Raw genomic sequence first — 26,342 nt, forward strand, 5'->3', positions numbered from 1 at the left:
AATAAAATTCACACAAGACTGAAACCCTATCTTTTTTGCTTTCCCTACTTCTGGGACTAGGTGTTGTAGAAAATATGGGGCCAAATTCTGTTCTCATTCACACCAGCTGAATCTCATTGAATTAAATGAAAGCAGAGTTTGCATTATAATATATAAGATAACTCTGTTTGAAGATCCTGAAATAACATGGCTCAATGGTGTCTGTTGTACCCTTTACCTCATCTTTACATTCCTGACTTACCTTATCCATTGTTATCTTGTCCATTGTAAAAGGTTCTTGGGGGTTCCCCATTATCTTAGCTAGTACAGACAGTCTGTTTCCAGCCTACTGATCCATTTATCGCCCAAGAAATGAGACCCATGTCCAGTTACTCATGTCAAGCCAGGCCTACACAGATTAGTTCATCCTTGTGAAGACTACATTCCCTACTTCAATACTGCTGTCCAAGAGAGTGTTAGCTAGAAGGTTACAAAATTTAGACATGCCATATGGCAAAATAATCTTGTACACCTATACTTTTCCATTCATAAATGGCAATCTACTCAGTCATGTCAGTCCCATCTCTTTCCCTCCTGAGCTCCTACCTCATTTTCAGCTTACAACTCCACCACGCTCCCCACACGGCAGCGTGGAGAGGAAACCATTTGTCTACGGAACTCCCTGCTTTCACATACTGTGTACATTGGCAAATCCCCCTGCACCTGGCAGAACCTAAAATTCTGAACATGCATACAGTGGCTGTATAATTGGTGTATGTGAAAGTGCTCTTCCATTGTAACACTCACTTCCCCCTTCTTCAGCCATGGGGGTTTTGAGCTATTCCTGTCTATTGTACCATATCATAGATTATTAGTAGATATGTGTCAGCCTGTAATTTGTTTCACAATGTGAGTTCTGAATGCTTCTGTTCTAGTCTCTTTCAGCAAAACTAGTCCATTATTTGGTACTGTAGTGGGGTGAACACCCGCTCCAGCCCGGAAGGGGTTGGAAAAGCCCTGCAGAGGGCTGGGGCTGGGGAAGGGAGCAAACCCTTGGCTGATTGGGGGAAGTGGCTGCAGCTGGGGCCACGCCCCAAACTAAGCAACTGGGCCTTATAAGGCGGCCAGGGAAGCTAGAAGCAGTAGCCTCTCTCTGACTTGAGAGGGAGGCTGGCTGGGAAATTCAGCGCAGCACCGGGCCTTAGGAGCTGGGAAGCCCTAGGCCAGCAACTCCCCATGCTGCAGGGCCTAGTTCTAGGCCTCCTAGGTATTGGGCTTGCAGAGGGGCAGCTGGAGGGTAGGTAAAGGTAGCCAGTCCAAACCCTTTGTTGCCTGTGATGATCGACTGATAGACTGCAGTTTGCCCCAGGGCGTGAGGGCTAAACAGAGACTGGCAGTAGCCATGACTGTGGTGACTGGGAGTAGCCATGACTGTGGTGACCTGAGGTTTTCACACCCCAGGGGAACACCTGGGGTGTGGAAACCCAGTAAGACACTGGGGTACTGTAAGAGGCAGAACCCTGAGATAAGGACATGGGGGGGCAATGGCAAGTGGATCACTGGCCTGCAGAGGGTGCTCCTGGGTTGAAGAGCTAATTCCTGAGGATGACCAGCAGGAGGCGCTGTATGGGTGAGTCTACGCTGTATCTCCATTGCAGGCTTTCCCACACATCTCCCTAGCAGGCACTCGCATCGCTTAATCGCTGATGACATCAACAGCTAGGGGTTCTCGAATTCCATTTTCATGCAGTTACAAGGCAAGGAGCCACATTCAAGTAAGTTATTTCACATAGGGCAGGGCCTGAGCCTGTGAAGGACTGAGATGCAATAAGAGACCTAAACTTCAATAGGAGCCGAGTTCTCAGCAGGTGCTCAGTGCCTAACAGGATTGAGTCCATGATTAAATCACTTCCTGAAGGTCACTGAGTGACTCAACAGCAGAGCCAAGAATTTGACCCAGCTCACTGAATATCAGTCATCTGCCAACCATGAACACAAAACCATGTTTTACTTACAGCCTATGTTAACATTTGCTTTCCATGTATCTGCCATGTGATTAGAGCCCTTTCATTCACTTCCCCTATTTAAGTTTTGTGTTCCTCTAGAAACACTAAGAGGAAAATTGTCACCCCTCCCCATAACTGTGAATAGTGAAGAACGTCTGCCCATGTGTCTCCCACCTCCTGCATAGGAGGAGGGCTCAGCCTACCAGTAGTCCTCTCCACCCTTCTGCTAGACTCGGTGGAAAATGCTCTTGTGGCCATACAAGGGGAGAGAGTGGAGCCTACATGCAGCTGTGTTTATAATGATACTTTCCTTATCTTTTTTCCACAGATCCCACAGTGAGGATCTCTCCAAGAAAGGGTCAACCAAGCAGCCATGACCAAGGTGCTGTCCTGATTTAGGGCCATCTCCTCTCTCAAAGGCCAAAACAAGGGAGGGCAAAATCCACAAACTTTCTGTTTCATGATCTGCTTCAGGGGGAAGTCCAATAAATTGGTTTAAAATCACACCATTTGTTATAGCAGTGCAACTCTGCATGTAGACAAAGCCTAGAATGATGGCAAAATAGAAAGGAACCTCTAGAATTCAGTCGTGTTATTCCGTAATTCCCCATAGGGGATGCAGATGGGGAACATGAGACCTTCCTCCCCAACAGAGTGGGAGTAAATACAGAGTGGGAGGTAGGAATTCGAAGATACTGGCTGATCTGTTGTACCCCCTTCTGAACCCAATAAAGCCATAATTCCCAAGGTAGAGGTGCCATTACACACTCTGATTTTTAAATGCAGAGAGATCTTGCCATGTGTTACTAAAAGGACTGGTGAACCAAAAGCAAATGGCAGACCAAATTCCATAGACAGTCCCCCACCCGCAAGGAAGCCAAAATAGCTCACCCTGTACACCACTGTTTCCTAGGAAGCAGACATACTGCAACATACCCGTGGCTGACTCTGATTCTTGCATAGCAGCCCACTCTTGCTAGTTTGAGAACCGATTGCTGAGGACTGTATCAGGATTTTCTCCATGGCAATGCAGACTGCTTCTGCTCAGCCATCTGTCTAAACTATTGCCTTTTAAATTTCACTGTGTTTCGTGTCCTTGCATTTTGCATTCCGGTAAGTTGCATCCATGTTCCTATTGCCAGATTTCTCAATAACATACTTGGTGGTTTTCAGAAAGTTTCTTTGAAACCAAAGAATGTTTTTTTTCATACATCATTGTAGCACTAAAGAATATTGTTGGGTTTTTTTTTAACAAACTAAATCCTGTTATGTTAGATTACTTGTGATTAAAAAATGACAAGTTTATTGACGTGCTCGGAGGTTTTTTTTTTTTTTTTTTTTGTCACCATTCAAGCTGCTAATTCTGCTAACGGATTCTAAAGGGAGGTACAGAATAATAAATAATAATAATAATAAATGATTCACTTGCATTTCTATTGCATCTTTCATGTCAAAGGATCCAAGAGTGTGTTACAAGCTATATATGAGAATAATTGAAATGCAGCCACCTCTGGGGATGGGGCAGTATGTAGCAGTTGTTTACAGTTATCAACAGCAATACACTACAAGAGGGGTAGACAACTATGACACATGTGCTGAAGGCGGCACCTGAGCTGATTTTCAGTGGCACTCACACTGCCTGGCTACTGGTCCGGGGCTCTGCATTTTAATTTAATTTTAAATGAAGTTTCTTAAACATTTTTAAAACCTTATTTACTTTACATACAACAATAGTTTAGTTGTATATTATAGACTTATAGAAAGAGAAACATTTTAATGTATGACTGGCATGTGAAACCTTAAATTAGAGTGAATAAATGAAGACTCGGCACACCACTTCTGAAAAGTTGCCGACCCCTCACTACAACCTAGATAGGGTACGACATTTATCTCAAGTGAAATGCTTTGTGCAGCTTGGACCAGAATCCAGGCAGATGTAGAGTATACAATGTTACCCACTTATGTGATTTCATCACGGATCAGAATATATTTGGTGTTTTTCTTAAAGCCCCAGCTCTTGGATTCATGTGATTATGTGAGAATGTCAGGTTTCATTTTTAAAAATAAGTTTCTAGCACTTATAGTTGTAAAGAAAATGTGAAACCTAAAGGCACAAAAAGCCAGAAAGAAATTAAATTAATCTCAACTGTATTTTTAAGCCAATTTAATGATTTTGGGGGGGCTGACTCATGGTTTTTGAAGGCTTGCAGTTGGCAATGTTGAGTATGTGCAGAACAGATATTTAAAATAAAAGCAGGAGCACATTGCATTGCTTGGGACATTATGTATGTATGACTTCCCACATGGAAAACATGCAAGATGCAGCTCCCACAAAAATAGTCTTGGAGCAATACTAGTCCTTCTCGTGTTTTCTACTATCACCTGTAAGCGGATGGATCCATGTAGTCACATCTCCAAGTGAGGGGGGACTGTGATAGCAAGATAGAAAATACATGAGCACAAAAAGTGGGTAGCTCATTTGCATGCGGTTCATCTCAGGTGACTTCCCAAATTACAGCCATGAAGGAGAGCTTTGTTTTGAACTTACTTATTTAGCACTTGCGCGTTTGAGGCAGGGAAAGCTTTCCTTTGACTATATCAAGCTGCTACAGCAATAGAATCTCATACTTTCTAGGCCTTTTGCAACACTGAAAGCCATGTTCAAATGGATAGTGCCCTAATTCTGTAACTTCTTCCAAACTCTATTTCAAGGACCTGATTCAGATCTCACATTGGCTGTAGACTTCTGTATCTCCCCTGACTTCACCCTAAATGTAGGCAGGATTTAAAGCGACCCTTGTCCCATGGGCTTAACTCCAAATAGTAATCAAGCATCTTAAATTTTTTTTTTACTGCTACTGTAACATAAAGAGAAAACTGTGTGAGCACTGGGGACTCTTTCTCCTTCCTCCATGTTGGTGTCATAGCACGTATGTTCTGTTTTTATTCTGACCAGGTACACAAAGCAAATTGAATGGTGGTGTTTTTTTTGTTTTTTAACATTAGAAGAATGACATTGCAACAGAGATTGGTTTAAGGACAACAATGCAAATCATTCCAATTAGAATCTTCAAAGCTAAAAACTTCTATATAAACCAGGGTCACAGATAATTAATTGACCAAGAGTCCTGTGGCACCTTATAGATTAACAGACGTATTGGAGCATAAGCCTCACGAAAGCTTATGCTCCAATACATCTCTTAGTCTATAAGGTGCCACAGGACTCTTTGTCGCTTTTTACAGATTCAGACTAACACGGCTACGCCCAAGATAATTAATTGTTAGGCTTAAAAATTCTGATAGTATCCTTTTATCATCTGTTACTATCAGGAGATGTAATTCCTCCTCCTTTGTGTACAATTAGAGGTGTACCAACATAGGAACTTCAAACCAAAATCATCTGAATATTGCAGGGGATGGGGGCTGTTGGATTTGAATTTCTGAATTGAAAATTATTGTTTTTGGCTTTGGGCAGACTCCAAACCAAAAGGCGCTCCTTCTTTGGTTCCAGTTTGGATGAAGCTGATAGCTTTTAAGAGCAGATTATGAAGTATGGATGCCTTAGCTGGACCTTAGCCATGAAACTGAATCTTTAAAAATTCTTTCCTTCAGCCTATCTCAGCATATTGCACAATTCACTTTTTTAAAGAAACAAATTTCTCATGTTGCCACAAGGCTGTTTGTGTCACACACATTTCTGTCATTTTCCCTGTAGACTATCATTTTTCTATGAAAAAGGTCAAAAAGAAGAGTTACTGAACATAGGAGATCACTGTTATTTCCCTTTGCATTTGGGTCAGGCTGCCAAGGACAACAAAGGCATTCAGCTATAGTGAGCTTGCCCTTTTAGAGAACTACTCAAGGAAAGAGGAGGCAATAGTTAAAATAAAAACATTCAGGAAGCTAAGAGGTGAACCTCATAGCTGTGCTGTTTGATAGGATGAACACCAGAGGGGGTCAGCAGAACGGTGTCTGTCCAACTGCACAAAGAAACCATCAGTGCAATCAGATTAGACAGCTCGAACACTATCATGCTGAATCTGACTATTAAAAATCTCTTTTATGTACTGCATTTGTAGAGCACTGGGGTATGCAGCCCCTCAAAACAACAAGCCAAAACTGATCAGAGCCAGAACACACAGATATTGTATCAGACTGACCTGTATCGTATTACTGGAATGCCTAGGAGCCTTAGACATGGACGAAGATCCTATTGTGATGGGATCTGTGCAAACAAAACAAATGCAGAAGAAATAGATTGTTAACATGGTATTCTGTTTATACAGCATTTTTGGTCTGGACAGTGCTTTGCAACGTATCTTGGCCAAGTTTGCAAACTGATCCCTAAAACTTGGACCTGCATATTTTGCACATGAAACTGTTTGCACTTACCAGAGATAGTTGTGTGAAACTCATCTATCCAGTGATATTAAAGACATTTCTATGGTGGATAGATTCAACCCTGCAAGTGTATGCAAGAACGCTGTAATAGACAATTTTAGAAATGAATACATATTGTTTATATTGAGAAATAATTTCTTATGGTGTTTGAACTAGGGTTGCCAGGTGTCCAGTTTTCGACTGGAATGCCTGGTTGAAAAGGGACCCTGGTGGCTCCGGTTAGCATTGCTGATCAGGCCATTAAAAGTCCAGTTGGTGGCGCAGCAGGGCTAAGGCAGACTCCCTGCCTGCCCTGGCTTCCTGTGGCTCCCGGAAGCGGTAAGCATTTCCCTCCAACTTTTCCCCAGGCGAAGGCACAGCCACAGGGGCTTTGTGCGCTGCCCCCGCCCCAAGTGACAAGCTCCACAGCTCCCATTGGCCAGGATCCGCGGCCAATGGGAGCTGCGGGGGCAACGCCTGTAGCCGGGGGAAGCACGCAGCGCTCCTGTGGCCACGCCTCTACCTAGGAGCCAGAGGGATATGTCACCACTTCTGGGGAGCTGCCCAAGGTAAGTGCCACCCTGAGCCCATATCCCAAACCCTCCTGTACCCCTGTCCCAGCCCTGAGACCCTTCCTGCACCCCAACTACCTCCCAGAGCCTACACCCCTCTCTCCCTCCCCATCCTGAACCCCAACACCCCGCCCCAGCCCTGAGCTCCCTCCCACACTCCAAACTCCTCATCCCCAACCCCACACCAGAGCCTGCACCCCCAGCCAGAGTCCTAATCCCATGGACCCCAACCTCCTGCCCCAGCCCGGAGCCCCATCCCACACTCCAAACCCCTTGGCCCCCACCCCCAGCTCAGAGCCCCACCCCAGAGCCTGCACCCCCAGCCAGAGCCCTCACCCCCCTCCTGTACCCCAACCCCCTACCCCATCCTGATGAAAATGAGCGAGGGTGCAGGAGAGTGAGTGACTGAAGGAGCGGGGATGGAGTGAGCGGCAGGCAGGGCCTCAAAGAAGGGGTGGGGCAGGGCAAGGGTGTTCGGTTTTCTGCAATCAGAAAGTTGGCAACCCTAGTTTGAGCATGTTTGTTGTTTTATTTGTATTGTAGGCATATAAGATAATGAGAGCAGGAGCAGCCTCCTTAAAATAGAGAATAGGTCCTGGGGACAGTGTGTGCTGCTGTGTTAGAAAGTCAGCACATAGCCTGGGAATGGAAGGACTTGGTCTGCAGAAAACTCACAAGGAAAGTTAGAATTCAAAGAACAAGTCAAGGAGTTGGGCTTAACCCCCTCCTGTGAATAAACAGCTGCCTCCCAGCTGATGCCGGGAGGCTAGGTGTCAGGCAATAGCTTGAAGCTCACTCAATCTTCATCAAAGTCAGCAAGTTGCTCAGGAAGGCACCTGCAAAAGTCCCTGGGTCAGGGGAAAGAGCACTGTTTAGATAGGACGGTCTGCACAGTGTAATGAAGGGAGCAGAGAGGCTTGCCTTGACTCCCAAGCAGATAGTCTGTGGAGTTAAGAATTGCAGGGAGTAGATAGAAGACCCTGGGTCAGGGGAGAGGGATATGACTCAGATGCTGAACTATAATTTTGTTTTGAAGAAATGAAAGAGAAACCCTGAAGAAAAGGAATTAAAATTTTGTGGCTGGAAAGTGTTCTTTGGTGCTAGTGAGTTAGCCCACTGGTTTACAGTTCTTCTTCATAAGCCAAGTTGTGTCATTGAAGGGGCAGCAAATTTGGAGGTTCCACTGAGATAAATTGTTCTGGGCCTTTTTAAAAGGAGTGTTGATGAACAGGATAGGGTTAGAAGGGACCACAAGGCTCATCTAGTCTAACCCCTAGCCAAGATTCAGGATTTGTTGTGTCTAAACCATCCATGGCTAACCAGCCCCTTGCATCTGAAGAAGTGAGGTTCTTACCCACGAAAGCTTATGCTCCCAATACTTCTGTTAGTCTCAAACGTGCCATAGGACCCTCTGTTGCTTTTTACAGATTCAGACTAACACGGCTACCTCTCTGATACTTGACAGCCTCTTTTAGAAAACCTCCAGTGAAGAAGCTTCCACAACCTTCCTGCTCTTCTCTGGACTTTCCTAGGCAGTCTGTTCCATTGTCCTACTGTTCTTATAGTTTTTCTGAGATTTAATCTAAATCTGCTTTGCTGAAGTTTGAACCCATTGACTCTTGTCCTTGCCTCTGTGGCAAAACAGAACAACTTTTCTCCATCTTTTTTATGGCAGCCTTTCAAGTATCTGAAGACACTATCATATCCCCCCCTTAATCTCCTCTTTTCCAAACTAAACATACCCAGTTCCTTCAGCTTTTGCTCATATCGCTTGCATTCCATCCATTTTTGTTGCTCACCTTTGGATCCTTTCCAGTTGCTCTACATCCTTTCTATACATTGGTGACCAAAATTGGACACAATACTCTAGCTGAGGCCTAACCGGTGCCAAATAGAGCCGTACTATCACCTTCCATGACTTGCATGCTATGCCTCTGTTCATACAACCTAAAATTGCATTTGCTTTTTTTGCAGCAGAATTGCATTGCTGACTCATGTTGTATTTAAGAACCAGCACAACTCTCAGATGCTTCTCAGCAGTGCTGCTGCCAAGCCAGTTATCCCTGATTCTGTATTTGTGCATTTGTTTTTTCTTCCCTAAATGTAGCACCTTACATTTGTCTTTGTTGAATTTTATTTTGTTGTCTATAGCCCAGTTCTCCAATGTATCAAGATCCCTCTGAATTTTAGCTCTATCCTCCAAAGTATTGGCAAACCCTCTTACCTTCATGTCATCTGAAAACTTGATCAGTATGTTCTCTATACCTACATCCAGAACATTAATAAAGATGTTAAACAACATCCCTGTGGAACCCCACTTGAGACCTCTCTCCAATCCAACATCATTCCATTAAACAACCACAAACAAAGAGTAACTATTAAAGAATTATTATCCACTTAATGGTAGTTCTGTCAAGCCCGCCTTTCTCCAGCTGACTTATCAGAATGTCATGTGGGACTATGTCAAAAGCCTTGCTGAAGTCCCAGTATATTATGTCCACCACATTCCACAAATCAGTTACCAGATCAGTTACCCTTTCAAAGAAGGAAATCAAGCTGGTTTGGCATAGAATAGAAACATAGAACAGGAAGGGACCTCGAGAGGTCCAGTCCCCTGCACTCAAGGCAGGACTAAGTATTATCTAGACCATCCCTGACAGGTGTTTGTCCAACCTTCTCTTAAAAATCCCCAATGATGGAGATTCCACAACCTCCCTAGGTAATTTATTCCAGTGCTTAACCACCCTGACAGTTAGGAAGTTTTTCCTAATATCCAACCTAAACTGCCCTTGCTGCAATTTAAGCCCATTGCTTCTTGTCCTATCCTCAGAGGTTAAGAAGAACAATTTTTCTCCCTCCTCCTTGTAATAACCTTTTATGTACTTTTCTCCCTCCTCCTTGTAATAACCTTTTATGTACTTGTTATCATGTCCCCTCTCAGTCTTGTCTTCTCCAGACTAAACAAACCCATTTTTTTCAATCTTCCCTCATAGGTCATGATTTCTAGACCTTTAATAATTTTTGTTGCTCTTCTCTGGACTTTCTCCAATTTGTCCACATCTTTCTTGAAATGTGGCGCCCACAACTGGACACAATACTCCAGTTGAGGCCTAATCAGCGTGGAGTAGAGCGGAAGAATTATTTCTCGTGTCTTGCTTACAATACTCCTGCTAATACATCCCAGAATGATGTTTGTGTTACACTGTTGTGATTACAGTGTTACATAGCTTGTGATCCATTATGACCCCCAGATCCCTTTCCGCAGTACTTCTTCCTAGGCAGTCATTTCCTATTTTGTATGTGTGCAACTGATTGTTCCTTTCTAAGTGGAGTATTTTGCATTTGTCCTTATTGAATTTCATCCTATTTACTTCATACCATTTCTCCAGTTTGTCCAGATCATTTTGAATTTTAATCCTATCCTCCAAAGAATTTACAACCCCTCCCAGCTTGGTATCGTCTGCAAACTTCATAAGTGTACTCTCTATGCCACTTTCTAAATCACTAATGAAGATATTGAACAGAACCAGACCCAGAATCTATCCCTGTGGGACCCCACTCGTTATTTTTCTTGATAAATCCATACTGTGTGCTAGTGATTACCTCCCTTCATCCTCCAGGTATTCGCAAATTCAATGTTTTAAACATTGCTGTAGTAGCTTCCCAGGTATTGAAATCAGGCTAACTAGTCTATAGTTCCCTGGCTCCTCCTTTTTTCCCTTTTGTAATGAAGATCTCTGACGTGTTCTTTACTTATCCCAAACTGCATCCCTTCCCCTTTGTCATCTATGGTAACTTTGCTAGTCATCTAGTCACATGTTATTTTTTGTGAGAAGACTGAAGCAAAATAGGCATTGAGGAGCTCTGACTTCCTATCACCTTCCGTTACCAGCTCACCTTCTCCACTGAGCAGTGGACTCACGTGATCCTTGACCTTTCTTTATTGTCTGACATATTTGAAGAGACAGAGATTCAAAATGTGATGCTTGAGATTGAAAGCTGTTTATACCCCCTAACAGAGCTTTGTTATAAGCAAAGTTTGTTATACAAGTAGTGTATTTGCAAAAAAACAAAACAAAACACGCAGTTCCAGTCAGCCCAACACTATTCATGAATTCGACAGTTTCAAATAGTTTCAGACAGATTTTTTATGCTCCATTCACAAGATTAGAGGGGAGGGAGGAAGGGGAGGTGGTGTTGACTTTATAACTTTTAGCCTGGCAGTTAGGGGCACTCACCTGGGATGCAGGAAACTTGGATTCAATTCCCCCCTCTGCCTGATGTGGAGAAGGGATTTGAACTCTCCCATATTACAGGAGAGTACCCTAGTCATTGGGCTATAGCAGGGGTGGGCAAACTTTTTGGCCCAAGGGCCGCATCTGGGTATGGAAATTGTATGGAGGACCACGAATGCTCACAAAATTGGGGGTTGAGGTGTGGGAGGAGGTGAGGGTGCCGGCTGGGGGTGAGGATTCTGGGGTGGGCCTGGGCATGAGGGGTTAGGGATGCAGGAGGGTGAGACTGAGGGGTTCAGAGGGCGGAAGGGGGATCAGAGCTGCGGCAGGGGGTTGGGGCGTGGGGGGGGGGGATTGGGTGCAGGCTCCGGGCAGCATTTACCTCAAGCATGTCCACTCTCCAGCTCCTAGACGGAGGCGCGGCCAGGCAGCTCTGTGTGCTGCCCCACCGCAGGCGCCACCCCTGCAGCTCCCATTGGCTGGAGGGGGGACATGCTGCTGCTTCCGGGAACTGCGTGGAGCAGGGTGAGCCCTCAACACTGCTCCCTGGTTGGAGTGTCGGAGTGGGGCATGCTCCGAACCCAACTCCCTGGTGGGAACTTGAGAGCCAGATTAAAATGTCTGAAGGGCTGGATGCGGTCCCCGGGCTGTAGTTTGCCCATCCCTGGGCTATAGGGAAGTCTGGGGCCGGGGTCCCTCAATCTATCCTGTTGAAACTTCTTCCACTGTGTATAAATAATTATTAGTCACTGGTGAAGGGACGCAAACTTGAGTGTCCTCACTCCCAGGCGAGTGCCCTAATCACTAGGCTATAGAGTCATATATATTTTCTCTCTCTCTCTCTCTCTCTCTGACTATGCAACCCAAAAAGGACAAATGAAAAGGCGTTATCAGAGATGCTGTCAAAATGGGGCATATTTGGGACAAACGTGAATGGGGCAACTCAAATCAAGGATGTGATCACTGTTGTGTGAAGCAAGAGGATGTCATGTGCAAGATTAGCCACAGCAATTGGGAAACAGGAGGATCAACAACAATGTAAAGGAAAATCCCAAGATACTTGTTCCTGCTGCCGGTGGAAAGAAGAAAACATTGGCCAGGTTATGCTTTGTTCAGGATATCAGCAAGAATTATAGATAGACTGTCAGATGCAGCACTGTAGAAAACACTGTATGCCACATCCTGCAGGTAGCCACAGAATAATAGCAATGAATTGCCCAAATTCTGTGGTTCGCCAGCATTTTACTACAGGTGCTCCCACACAGCAAGGAAGTGTGGCCAAGTTAACTGGAAAAAATGTTTGCTCTGTTATCCCCACCACAAGAAAGTAATGGCATTATGGGACACAGGTGCTCAGGAATCAGTGATAATAAATGAAAGAGGACCGTTTCCTGGAGCTAGACTTAAGACCCACTGAAGAACTGTTAGATATTGAAGAGAAATTAGGTGTAAAAGCCGTGAATGGCAATGAACTTCCTTTTGAAGGCTGGATCAAAGCAGAGTTGCATACATTATGAGGGGTATTAGCATTTCCTTGGATCACCCTAATAACTGTTTCAATTATACTGAAGCCCTATTTCTCATAACTCACCAGCATAGGAACACATATCTTGTTAGTACAATTACTAGCAGCGATAGGATGACCAGATCTTCCGATTTTAATGGGACAGTCCCGATATTCAGGGCTTTATCTTACTGTGCTTATTACTCCCCACCCCATCCCAATTTTTCATACTTGCTATCTAGTCACCCTAGGCAAAGACTCCAGGTGAATCAAGTCCAACATTTGAATACTTTACACACTGGATAAACAGGAATTATAAAATCTGCCACTGAAGTGTAGGCACCTCTTTTAATATCCCATATTTACAATCCATAACATCTTAGAACAGAATTCCAGGAAAGAAGTATTTCAAATCCAGACGAAAGGCCAGGCAGACCATAATTGTCTGCATTGGAATTTGGACAGAATATTGGCTGAACCTCCCTGGCATGGCAAAAGATGCCTTAGGCTGGCTCTTTAATGATCATCAATGGCCAGAAGCTCTGTTTTAAATCTTAGCCAAAAGATTATAATGAAACCAAACATCCCGTGATTGTTCCTCGCTTCAGATCTTTAAACACAATACCTAACAAACAGCAAAGTCGTATTTATCAAGTAGCTTCTCCCATTCAGGCCTAACAGGAACAGAGTCCCAGCACCCTTCATGAATATAAAACAAAAGGTTTCTCCTCTCTTTCATTGGAACTAGACAACAGAAGTACACAAGTGTTGAAAGAGAAAGACGGCTAAAGGGAAAGAAAATTTGAAAGAAATAAGAAGGTTAGGATGGGGAAAGAAAATTATGATTGAGTAATGTTCATCCTGCTTATTACTAGTTTGTGTTATGGGCCAACTCAGTCCTGGGTTGCAGGATTACACAAGGCCTCCGATTTTTTCCCTTCTCACTAGGAGCACTGTCTAGAGAGTACAGACTTGTGCCAAAAGAGGCTTATGTCTCTATTTTGAATTTTGTACTTAACTGTGGTGCATAGTTGTTTTTCCCCCAGCAGATCATTTGCAGGATGGGTGTGTGTTGGCTTCACTGTCAGCAAAAAGAACATCCAAAATCCATAACCACATAATAACATCTGGGTGAAGTTTAGCCAGCCGCAGATTTGGGAACAGATTTCAAATAAAGGCAGCGGGTTTTCCCTCATAACTTCTTTATTTGTTGTTTTCACACTTTCAATTCTCAGAAACTGTTGGGCAGACAGTCGTACAAATACAGCATAAGCTCCAACAAAGACCAATGTATAGTAAAAACGGGATTCACTAGAATTTATAATATAATGTAAAACTTAGTGATCTTGTTTACTAATCTGCATGTAATGGCTGCCTCTATCAGAGTGAAATTCACCCAGCTACGGAGGGCCTTTACTTAAGCCATACGTTGGATTGCCTGGCAAGGCAAGCATTGATTGAGGGCTCCACAGGAGACCATTGCACCCCCAAAAAACTGTGAAGGAGAGCTCAGCCCTGGTGCTGAAGAGCTCCCTACAGGGTTTGCTGGAGAAAGGAGTATGGGATCTATGTTTACAGACCTAGTGACCCCAAATTTCTGCACAGCAGGCACAGAGGGGCAGTGACAGTTGAAAGTATCCCTGAGCTCCACACACACTGGTGGTCAAGGAGTGCCTGTCCTTTTTGGCACTTGCTTAGATTATTCCCAAAGCCGCGTCACATTGTAGTTTCAACATGGCTAATGTGAAGCTTACCAACAGGTTGCTCCTCATTATTTGAATGCCAAAGGGGCCATGAATAGTTTGGATAACAAAGGTTTAGCTACTGTACTATTGTACATTTCAGAGTTCTCCTCTTAGTGGAAAATCTTTGAAGGTGGACTCCTCTATCCCATCCAGGCACTGGACTTGGATTTCTAGCACCACAAACACTATATAAATCTCTGTCAAGTACAGGACTGTAAAGAAAGCCTATTAATAGCACACCAAAGTCCTTTGTATAGTTTACTGTGCTTTGCAGCAGGTACAAAAGTAAGAATGCATACTTAGGAACGGCAGCATCCTGTGAATGTCCATACTGCTACAGACAAAGCTACAGCTTTTCAGTTGCAGAACAATGACCTGACATATATCAAGGCAGCTGTATTTGTCTGCTGAGGCCTAGGAATTCTCCAAGACACATCCTAGTCAATCTTTTTGAAAGCCGAAGTTGGTTGGAATTTGAAAATGTTTCTCTTTTTTTCATTGGCTTCCAGGCAAAAAGTCATCACATTTTGTTCATGCTACAAGTGCATAGGAAATCCATTCCACATCTGGACGACTAAATTGACTGGAGATACTCAAGCTTTGAAGAAAACACATTTATGAAAGAAAACACTGGTAAGCTCCAAAAAGTGAGAGGGTGGTTTATATCAAATCAAAGTCCTTCATAAATTCAGAACAGTGCACATGTGTATTTTTATTTGGAGCATGCAGTTTTTGCTTTGAGTCACATCAATTTGAAACATTTGTATTGCTCCATGCAGAGAGTCATCATCTCTTTTACTTCTTTTTTAATTAACAGGATTTCAAACTGTTGAGATAATTTTCAAAGATGATAATGGTTGGCACATATGTCTGTATATAACATTCCATCACTTGATCTCTGAAATGCTTTCATAGATAGCAGACATTTCATGGCTTTCTTTCCTATGGGAAATGATGCCTTCCCTCCCCCCCCCCCACACATTTAAATTTCTCTTTTGGCTTCTCATATTTTGCTGGAGGGCTTGTAGCCTAGTTGCAAGTGCTTGCTGCAGTAAATATGACTCTTTCTGGTGTGAAATTCCAGGTACAGTATTATGTCAGATCAGATATTTGTGAAAAAATGTATGTTGGCTCCAAAAGAAAAGATCATCAGAAAAATCATTCTAAACCTGCCAGGAAAATATTTTTCCCCTTCAGCATGAAAACAAAACGTAGAGTCAGCCGAGAGATCTGCTGATTAAAGAAAAAGTAATGCTCTTTGTCTTCCTTTTTTTTAAAAGAGATATTTAAAAGCTCTTTGGGAGAAATTAACAACAAAAAAAGAGCTAGTTGGTTTATTTCAGTGAAATCAAGTCAGATTTTACTGGCATGTCATACTGCTACTGATATTAAGGACACTTTTGCCGTCAGTGCTATTTTTGGCAATGGAGCTAGACAAAAACTAAGTTAGAAAATAACTTGACAAGAATATAATACAAAACTATTTTATTGGCTTAGAAGTTACTCCCTCCTTTATCTTTCTTGCAGGCAGGCACAGTTTCTGTGCTAAGTGGAAAGCAAAGTATTAAGGCATAGGCAAGCTTGGATGTTTATTGTCATTACATTTTATTAAACTGGCTACCTTACAATAAGCTTGACAAAAGCCAAATAAATACAAAAGAAAAGAAAAAAGAAAAGAAAACCCTTTGTTGGGTATCAAAGCAATGACAGAATTTCATATACATGTAGCATATCTACACAGGCAGAATGGTGCATTCTTACAGCTACTTAGGATACCCCAGGTCTCAATCAGGGCCCAATCCTGTTAATATTGAAGTAACAAGTAAAATTCCCACTGACTTCGATACGAGCAGGGTGGTGCCCCAGGCTGCTGTTGCCTTATATAGACAGCTAGAGTAGCTACTTAGAATGTCCTGATTTGGGGAGGAAAGACTCAGGGCAGGTCTACACCGAAAACATATATTGGCCTAGCTACGTCTTTTTTAGAGGTGGCAAATCCACACCCCTGAGAGATGCAGCAATGCAGACCTAACCCCCAGTGTAGACGGTGCTAAGTCAATGGAAGAATTCTATCACCTCGCAAGGTGGATGATTAATGACAGCATCAGGAGAACCCCTCCCATCACTGTAGCAAGTGTCTACACTGAAGCACTATAGTGGTGTAGCTGCAGCTGTGCTGCCGTAGCATTGTAAGCTTAGACAAACCCAGAGTGCTGACTTCACACTTACCCTATGCACAGGCGCTGCTTCCCTCAGTTTAGGGAGAAGGGTGATCAGATGTTCCCAACTGAAGGGAAAATTCTACTGTCCAGGCTTGTTCTAGGGAAACTGGGGTCTAGCTTCACTGAGACCCTGGGACATCTTCTGACCCTCTACCTATGCCACTAAGAGTTGTGGCTTCAAAATAGCTGCAAAAGCCTACTCATGCTTCTAGCAATTGTTCCCTTGCTCACTGTGTGCCCACTCGCAGATTCTCAGCTATGCAGGTAGGAGGGGTACACAGAAGAAAACAGCACCGCAGCCCCAAGGCAGTGCTTCAGGAGGATTTTCTGGCTTTGGTGGGACCATCTTCTGGCTGATCATGGAGATGAAATGAAGGGGCATTGATGGAGAGGGACAGATATCCAGGGGAAAGAGTGAGCGGGTGATCTTTCAAAACCTTTTCAGGCTAACCTACTACTCAGTTGGAGGAAGGCAAAAAAAAAAAAAAAAAGACAAGGAGCCAAACTAAAGTGAGAAAACAAACGAAGGGAAAAACTAGGAGGTGGACGTAGTATAAAATAGTGGTGTAGCCACATGTAGGATATGGCCCATCCAATTAGCACTCAAGTCCATCCAAATCTAAGCCTGTGAAGACATGGCTCTGCCAGCTCCCAGAGCAAGGGAAGGGGTGAGAGTCTCTGCCAGCACAGACCAGAGGACAGTGAAAGGGGGCAAGAGGAGACTCTTCCCACCATCTGGAGGATGAGAGGATGCTGTTCCCCAGCACCTGTTAGAGTAAGGGAAGGAGATGGAAACTCCCTGGTCGCAGTGGGCTCACTGCGGGATGGACTTGGCAGACAGTGCCGGGGGGGGGGACAGCCCAGGGACTGTGTCCCCCCATTGGCGGGGACTGGTGGTGTTGGAGGTATGGGCTTGGCTGCCTTCCTGGAGATCGTGGACCTGAATGTGGCCAAGCAGGATATACGTGGCACAGCATGGTTATGTTGGTACAGGACTCATTATTCTGTGCCTGTTCTTGCAGCAGCAGTTGGGCAAGCTGCCCTGGGGCAGCATGGCCCTCTTCTTCTTTGACCACGACCACATCCTCTTCTGCTATATCGTGGACTATCTCTAGAATCTGCTATATCGTGGACTCTCTCTCTCCCTGAGCACAGCCACCTGCAGCAGAAGGCGGAGTATTCCCAGCTGTCTGACCTGGGGTGCTGTCTACCACAGAGCCTGGTGGGGGAAACCCCAGGTGCTCTGCACTGATGGCTCCCTCTGAGCTAAAGAGCCTGCCCTGTTCGGCTACCTGGAGCCAGAGCTACTCAAGGGAGGGGGCGCCACCTTGGTCCCTGCCCCACCTCCAGCAACAAATCAGAAGCCTCCTCTCCCCTTGCAGATGCAGGGAAATTAAGTCTCCAACCCCACGACCTGTCCCCAGGGTAAGTCCTTGACTATCCACCATAAACTGGGACCCACCCAGATTTACATTCCTAGACACACCACTTGTATAAAGGCCTGGTGATGGTCCAATGCCTGTTGAAGTCAGTGGGAATCTTTCCATTTATATTGATATGGGCTGGTTCAGGGCCCAAGTGAAGACTTTGAGTTGTGGGAAAGACAAAGTGAATTAGGCCGAGTTTAAAAATAAAAGATAAAGAGTGTGGTGCAGAAGCAAACAGCAGCAAGGACAAAGAGAGGTTAACATACTAAAGGATAGGATGACATAGGCAGAAGAACAGAGTACTGGGATCTGATTTTCAGTTTTGAAAATATGGTCACCTTAGGCAGCATCAAACTGAGGTTTCTACAGAATCCAAGAAGTAGTCACTTCAGGAGAGTCTATATCACAGGGGGGAAAAAATCTTAAAAGCCAGAATCCTTATCGCCAAATCTGGGAATAAGTCTGCATGCCTAGTACCTAGAGCAATACTTTTGATCAATTCAGTCAAGACTCTTGGCAAAAGTACTAACATTTCAATTGGATAAATTATTTCCATATTTAAATCAGCCAAAATCAAGCTCTATTTGTCAGTAGCTGTAAATCTTCTGGCAATTTAAGAAGGGATGTATATTTCATATTCTTTTCTAATATTAACAGATCATCACTACACTATTTCTGTGGACTCTAACAAAGAATTGATTGGGTGGAATGGCCATTGAAGTTCCAAATTTTAACTAAATGAGAGTTAGGGATAAATATTTGAAAATTGGAGTAGCATATTTTCTGCAATCCCACAAGCCACTGTTCTTGCCCTTCATCCTATCCCGTCTCAATGTTACTTGATTTAATCATTGAACTCCTTGAGCAAATCATCAAAAGTACAAGCCAAAGCAAAGGGATTTATCCAATGACAAGACACAACACTGTCTACAGATGATATTCTTGTTTTCTTTATACAACTCAGTCACTCACATCTAGCTTTTTTAATGCTAACTGAGGAATTCAGCAAATTATCAGGCTAAATCAAGCCTCAGTAAATTAGAAGTCCGACAGCGTGGTGAAGCTATGCCATAACTGAAGAATCAGTCTCCATTTAAATTGGCTCCAAGGAAAATTAGGTATGTGGAAATCAAATCTTTTCAAATCTGATCCAAATCCAAAAATTAAGCATTACACTTTCTAATTCAGCTAGTTAAAACTTAATTGTTGGGTAAACTTGTTTATAACTATGATGGATAGGATTGCCCTGTTAAAACTCAAAAGGCCAAAAGACAGGATCCTTGGCAAAAATCTACCCGAACATGAAGTTTTAGGAAGGTCTTAATCTTCCCATCTTCAATTTATATTTTTGCACCACGTAGATATTGGGTACCAGCACACTGCCCAGCCCAGAAGCCTACTTGCCACCTGAGACTTCCTCCCTCCTTTCCCGATCTATCCAGAATCACAGTGACTTCAAAGTAGATCAACAAGGTCTAGCATGAGTTTCTTTAGTCACCCTCTGCCACATCCCCTTCTCCCCAATACTCTCCTTCCTCTTTTGTCCCAGTCTCTGACTCTGTGGTAGCTTGCTTACTCTTTACCTACCTCACTTTTAACTCCCCTTTGACTCTGGGGTGGAAAAGCCACAGTAGACCAGTGCATAAAGAAGTTAATGATCCATCCTGGAGAGATGGGGCAGGGGCATGGCCTGCCAGCAACACTTAGCAGCAATATCAAGCCCCGAGGGAAGGCCTTCAAGCTGGGAGGAAATCTAAAAGGAGGAGAAAATCTGCATTGTAGCTTACCCTCACCTGTTTGTCCTGTCTCATCTTCTTCTCTAAGGAACTGTCTGTGTCTTACACATAGCAAAATACATTATCCATGCTCAATAAATAAACATAGAATCATAGAAATGCAGAACTGGAAGGGACCTCCATAGGTCACCTAGTCCTGCCTCAGTTCAGGGGACTGGACTAAGTATTATCTATCCCTGACAGATGTTTGTCTAACCTGTTCTTAAAAACTTCCAATGATGGAAATTCCACAACCTCCCTAGGTAATTTGTTCCAGTGCTTAGCTACCCTTACAGTTAGGAAGCTTTTCCAAATGTCTAACCTAAATCTCTCCTGTTTCAATTTAAGCCCATTACTTCTGCTCCTGTTCTCAGTGCATAAGGAGAACAATTTATCACTCACTTCTTTATAACAATCTTTTATGTACTTGAAGACTGTTATCTTGTTCCCCCTCAGTCTTCTCTTCGCTTCTCCAGACTAAACAAACTACTTTTAAAAAATCTTTCCTTATAGGTCATGTTTTCTAGACCTTTAATAATTTTTGTTGCTCCCCTTTGGACTTTCTCCAATTTGTCCAAATATTTCCCAGTGTGGTGCCCAGAACTGGATACAATACTCCCATTGAGGCCTTATCAGTGCCGAAGAGCAGAAGAATTTCTTCTCATGTCTTGTTTACAACATCATACTGTTGACTCATTTAGTTTGTGATCCACTATAACCCCCAGATCCTTTTCTGTAGTACTCCTTCCTAGGCAGTCATTTCTCATTTTGTATTTGTGCAATTGATTATTCCTTCCTAACTAATACTTTGGATTTGTCCTTATTGAATTTCATCCTATTTATTTCAGACCATTTCTTCAGTTTGTCAAGATCATTTTGAATTCTAATCCTGTCCTCCAGAGTGCTTGCAATCCCTCCCAGCTTCGTATCATCCGCAAACCTTATACATTTACTCTCTCTGCCATTATTCAGATTGTGGGATGCTCTTGAAGGTGGAGGATGTCAAAGGTGAGATCAAAAGACTCACTGACCCAGAACCATGCCTCCCACATGTTATTTGCCAACATTTCTGAGAGTAAAGAATGTGAAAGTTTTATCAATAGGGCTTTATTAATGAGGAGAGACTGATGGAGAGGGAAGTGCACTGGCAGTTCATTCATGTACAACTCAGCAACAATAATGAAAATGGAGTGTGTGTGGGGAGGTATGCAAAGAAAAGTTACTATTGTGTAGCTGATATTTTTCTGACTTTTCAGATGAAGACTCTTCCAACTTGTAATCAGTGAGATCAAACTGAGGAGACACAGAGCAGGTCAGGCTCCGCTGATTAATTTTCAAGTGGTGAAATGCTGGTGTGTGTTTGCTCATGCTTTACAGAGGAATTGAAACTTTCTTTTCCTACCATGGGTTATCCATTCTGTTAATATTTGCTCCCCCCCCCCCTTAATGGATTCACTTTTGCCTAGAATCTTATATGACCAATGACAATTCACCAATACAATCGGAGTAGCAAGTACTGAATATTCATAGTGAGGTGTTCACTATTAAGACAGCATTAAACATGGTCCATTTAATATGTTAAAATAAAATCTGAGGAAATAATTGTCCACCTAAGCATAGTGTGAGAGTTAAGGCCAAGTTAATCAGATACATGATTTTCTGTTTCCCCCCCCACTAAGATTCCTATTTTTCTGCTAAATTGTGATTGTTTTATGTCCTTCCTCCCACCCACCATCTCATTTGTCTGTTTTGAGCACCTGTTGCTTTCTGTCTGATACCTGCACTATAAGTTCTCCAGGGAAGAAACTGTCTTCTTTGTTATTTGTCTGCATGGTGCTAGCACAAAGGGCCCTGATCCTAAACACTACTGTAATGATAAAGTTATGATCAGAAAGTGTGGCAGTGGGAGTACTCCATAGCATGATTCAACAAGCATTGTGGGTTTTTTTTTTTTAAATCTCCCTATCCCCACAGGAGTATCACTCATTTGATGTTCCACTAATAATCATTTTCAAAAACTTGGTATGCACACTTCTGCCAATGCTGTTGAAACCGGGACAGTTTGTGCTACAATAAAGTATATGAGGGAGAGGGTTTGGGGTATGTAGCATGGCAAAAGGCAGTAATTGGTGCTAATTTTAAGCAAAAGTGAGAGCATGAAAGGTGCCTTCCAAATGGACTTGGAGTCTACTTAGTCCAGTGTCATTGCTATGCATCTCTGAACTGTACCTCATAAGGATGGTGAAATTGCTCATCTTAAACTCAAAGGATCTCGCTTCCCCTTAGGAACTTTCTTATTTTTCTGCAAAGTATTGACATGTAAGAATCAACATTTCCCAAGTGAGATTACAGAAAACTTCGTACAAGGCAAAGCACTGATTCCCATCACAGGTCACTTTATCTTTTCTGCTATGTCCTTCATATTGTGCATTTGTTAAATATGTAAAAAGCCAGGAAAACAAGTGTAGGCATTAGTAGGTTGCTCCCTTTAGTGAGCAGGCATATAGGTATCTCTGGAGGAAAGTATAGGTAGTGGTATGAACTGGTTCCGCCCAACTCTGGTCCTTATGAGGTCAAAATGGCAGGTCAGTTCCCAGGAAAATACAGACTAGGATTTCACACTGGAAGGATATAAATCAGCATTAGTTACCTTGAACATTGTAAATGGACCATAAAGTACACTGTTTACTTTGCTATCAAAGTAAACTAGGTTGACATGATTAAGCATAAACATGCCATATCCATGCTGTGTGAATTATAAATGATTTAATATAGACTGGCCAGGACTACTGACTGCTGAGGGGGAAAGCTAGATGGGCTTATTTTACACTTGTGGGGAGGGTCAGAACTCAGTTAGCAGCAAGAACTGTAAGAATTAGTGATGGAGATGAACCAGGAGCAACTCATTCTGTTCATAGGGAACTACATTTTGGCTGCCTGTGTGCTGGAACCTGGGAAAGAAGGGACTGTCATTACTGCACCTGCAGAGCAACTGGACAGAATGCGGACATTCAGTGCTCAGACAGCACTACGATTGGGTACAGCTGCTTTCCACACCGAAGCCAAGCAAGCAGACCCCAGCAATCCTCCAGTCCCAGTGTGCTTCCCAGCATCTGACAACACCCATAAAGGGAGACATATCCAGCACTTTTCCAAGGCAATCACTGAGCCTGCTGTTTGGGCAACCATAAGGCAATGCATCTGTGCAGGAAGAACTCCGAAGATTCCCGTGGCTTGGCTGCCACAATTCTGCTTATGAAGCAACTCCTTCTCCCAGCTGCTTGAGGCTCCTGGGATGCTGTACAGCAATTTAAATTACTATGCTATTTGTAAAAAGCAACAGAGGGTCCTGTGGCACCTTTGAGACTAACAGAAGTATTGGGAGCATAAGCTTTCGTGGGTAAGAACCTCACTTCTTCAGATGCAAGAGATGCTATTTGTAGATCATTCTATTAATGTACAGTTCCTCCCCATGGTGTAGAGCTAGTGATTTATGTACAAGGTATTAGGCTCCAAAAATTTCATAGCCTTAAGAGGTTCAGACTAGCACTGGACTTTGTGCACCTCCCCCAAGGCCTTTTCAAGGTTCCCCCCGTCACTAGATGAGTTGCATCTTATCTGGCTTGCTCCCACACCTCTGCTTCACTCCTTTTCTTTGTAACCCTACAGGATTCAGAGTTACACTAACACTGCTCCAAAGCTCAAGAGCCAACAGTACAGTGAGGGTCAACTCTGAAAAGTGCTTCTGTAAAACAGGGCATCGTCGGGTACCATGTTTGGTGTCTCTCAGTAACTCCATATGAATTATGCTCAATTCACAAGTTAAAAAGGTTTATTTATGTTTACTAACTGCTCTGCAAACTCACCCTAAGCTCTGACCATGAAGAAGAATTCCTTCCACCTTTTACATCACCACTGGTAGTAAAGGCTCTGCAGAGCAAATTCTGCCTTCAGTTACACATGTACAAATCAATTCCCTATGAGAACCTACCATCTACTCAGGAATAAGAAAGGGAAAACTAGGGGGAAAGTAAAACAGGAATTAAGAATTCTTACCAATTAGGAGACAGGGCAGTGCAACAAGCAGCAGCTGGATATAAGATGACCATTTCAGGTCTAGAGCAGGCTGTATCTGCCACATTTAAAGGGCTAATGACCCCCAACCCTTCCCCAAAAGGCATGCTGAGGAAAAAAATCTGGAGAGTGAGTAGGGATCCAATGGCCACATAGAAAGGTGCACTCACCTCAGGGGTTTGGAGCAGGAATTTGGTAGAAAAGACTATGCTGAGGTCAGAGAGGTGCCTTGCATTGTCCCCATCAAAATCCACTGAGATTCAGTTGAGTCACAAGCCATAGAAAATTGCCACTTATACACATCCATTACAGTTTATTAAATGCTCAGTTATTCTATTGGTTAATCATACTACTCTTGGGCTACTCTAAGCTTATAGCATCATTCAAAAGTGATGTTAGGAAGTTCTAGGAGACAAAATTCACGCTCCTGTATCAAAATACCATTTGGGCTAAGGGAAGAAACACTGGGCTGGGAGCCAAGAGACCATGAGCCCCTTTTCTCCAGTTTGCCAAGGGGTCACTTTGTTCTGCTTATGCATTGTGAGGAGACATATGGCAGAACAGAAAAGCCCAAATAAAGGAAGATCTTAAGTTTGGCCCCTGATGAGCATATACTATGCTACAGAGTAAATTTTTCAAAAGAACCTAAGTGACTTTGGATACTAAATCCCATTTTTAAACTTATGATACTAAATTGAAAGTAAATAGAAATCATGTTCCAAAGTTCTTACATCATATTTGAAAATGGGATTTAGGATCTTAAGTCACTTAGGTGACTATTAACATTTTAGCCAGTCTAATTATGATCACATACTATTTTTCCCACAGGATGCCTCTCTCACACCTGTAATCAGGCGTGGACTCACCCCTGCAGCACCTCCTGCTGGTCATCTCGGGAATTAGCTCACCAGCCTCCAGAGCACCCTCTGCAGGCCAGGTGTCCCGCCTGTCTTTGGCCCCTGTGTCCCTCCCAGACCCCAGAGCCCTTGGCATAGGTGCTGCCTCCCCTGGCAGTACCCCACTCTCTCTGTGGGTCTCACCACCCCCTATCCCAATGTCACCTCAGTTGTGGCTACTGCCAGTCACCATCTAGCCCCCATGCCCTGGGGCAGACTGCAGTCTATCAGCCAATCACCAGCAACAAGGGGTTTGGACTGGCTGCCTTTACCCACCCTCTGGCTGCCCTTGTGCAACCCCAATACCTATTTGGGCCTAGGACCAGGCCCTGCAGCCTGGGGAGTTGCTGGCCTAGGGCTTCCCTGTCCCCAAGGCCTTTCCCCAGCCCTGCCTTACTCTAGGTCCCCAGGTGAGCTCCCTGTAGGTAGGTAGGTAGGTAGGTCTCCCTCCCGCCCGCCCGCTCTCTCTCTCTCCCTCCCGTCAAAGGGAGACCCCTCTACTCTGCCTACCCTGGCCTTTTTATAAGGCTGAGTGGCTCAGTTTGGGGCGTGGCCCCAGCTGCAGCCACTTTCCCAATCAGCCAGGGTTTTGCCCCGTTACACAGCCCTAGCCCTCTGCAGGGCTTTTCCCACCCCTTCAGGGCTGGAGCAGGCATTCACCCCGCTACACTCTGGTTCAGCAGAGGAGTAAGGCATGTGTGAAAGGTCCCATGAGCTATATGTATAGTTATGTAGCATAGACATCAACACTATAATTAGGGTCAAACTTAACCACTGAATTAGGAAAAACTGAAGTGAGGAGTTTGCAATTTTTCTTTTGAGACTAACTTTCTCCTGCTTGTTCTCAGCCCAAATGGGATTTGTTTTTAAAAGCATCACCTAAATCAACCCAGCTTTTAGAGTTGGAGGTAAAAGATTACGTACTTTCTGCTATTTTTTAAAAAAATTGTTCAGTTACATTTTTGAACCTGTTAAAATAAATTGTTTTGTCTGAAAAAACATTTGGTTTGAAAGTTAGGATGTATTTGGTTTACAACAGATATTGAGTAGGCTGCAGACCTCATACCTAGAAATCTGATGCTGTCTTTATGGTATTGTCATATAACAGGATGCACAGCAAACTTCTAGGGGATGCCACAGCTCTTCCTAGTGAAAAGCTTCTTTGGGAGTCTTGGCTCAGATCCTGCCAACACTTCAACACATGCCTAACTTTTCTATTGCAAGTAGTCCCGTTAATAGCAATGGGACTACTTGCAGTAGTAAAATCAAGCACAGGTATAAGTACTTGCAGGATAGGGGCCTCAAGTTGTATATAACTTTCTTTTCTCCCTGTATGCTTCAAGGACTTAGTACTATTGTAATGGGTTTCCTTTCTCTATTGGGTAGACCAGAGCACCACCAGATAAAGGACTGTAAGCTCTTTGGAGCAGAGCCTGTTTTTGTTCTGGGTTTGCACAGCACCTAGCGCAGTGGGGTACTGACCCAAACTGTGGGGAGTCCAAAAGAAAATTCAGTGAGGGAAAATGT

General features: G+C 43.6%; 2 long non-coding RNA genes across 3 annotated transcripts in view; one reads left to right on the forward strand and one right to left on the reverse strand.

Moving 5' to 3' along the window:
- LOC122174839 (uncharacterized) overlaps nucleotides 1–26,342 on the reverse strand; it is a 139,111-nt gene that overhangs the window by 41,102 nt on the left and 71,667 nt on the right. Inside the window, exon 2 of the long non-coding RNA XR_006177194.2 lies at nucleotides 6,146–6,210. This is a non-coding gene — a long non-coding RNA (uncharacterized LOC122174839). The remainder of the gene's footprint in view (nucleotides 1–6,145; nucleotides 6,211–26,342) is intronic.
- On the forward strand, nucleotides 969–25,239 carry LOC122174840 (uncharacterized). 2 transcript variants are annotated; one of them, XR_010599153.1, is made up of 6 exons: nucleotides 969–1,246; nucleotides 1,638–1,754; nucleotides 2,314–2,367; nucleotides 14,931–15,054; nucleotides 21,102–21,157; nucleotides 22,764–25,239. It is a non-coding gene; the product is annotated as an uncharacterized LOC122174840 (long non-coding RNA). The 2 variants fall into 2 exon arrangements; XR_006177195.2 differs by having other exon boundaries at nucleotides 1,638–2,367.

This window comes from Chrysemys picta, chromosome 2 (genome assembly GCF_011386835.1).
Source record: "Chrysemys picta bellii isolate R12L10 chromosome 2, ASM1138683v2, whole genome shotgun sequence".
In the NCBI taxonomy this organism is placed as follows: Eukaryota; Metazoa; Chordata; order Testudines; family Emydidae; genus Chrysemys; species Chrysemys picta.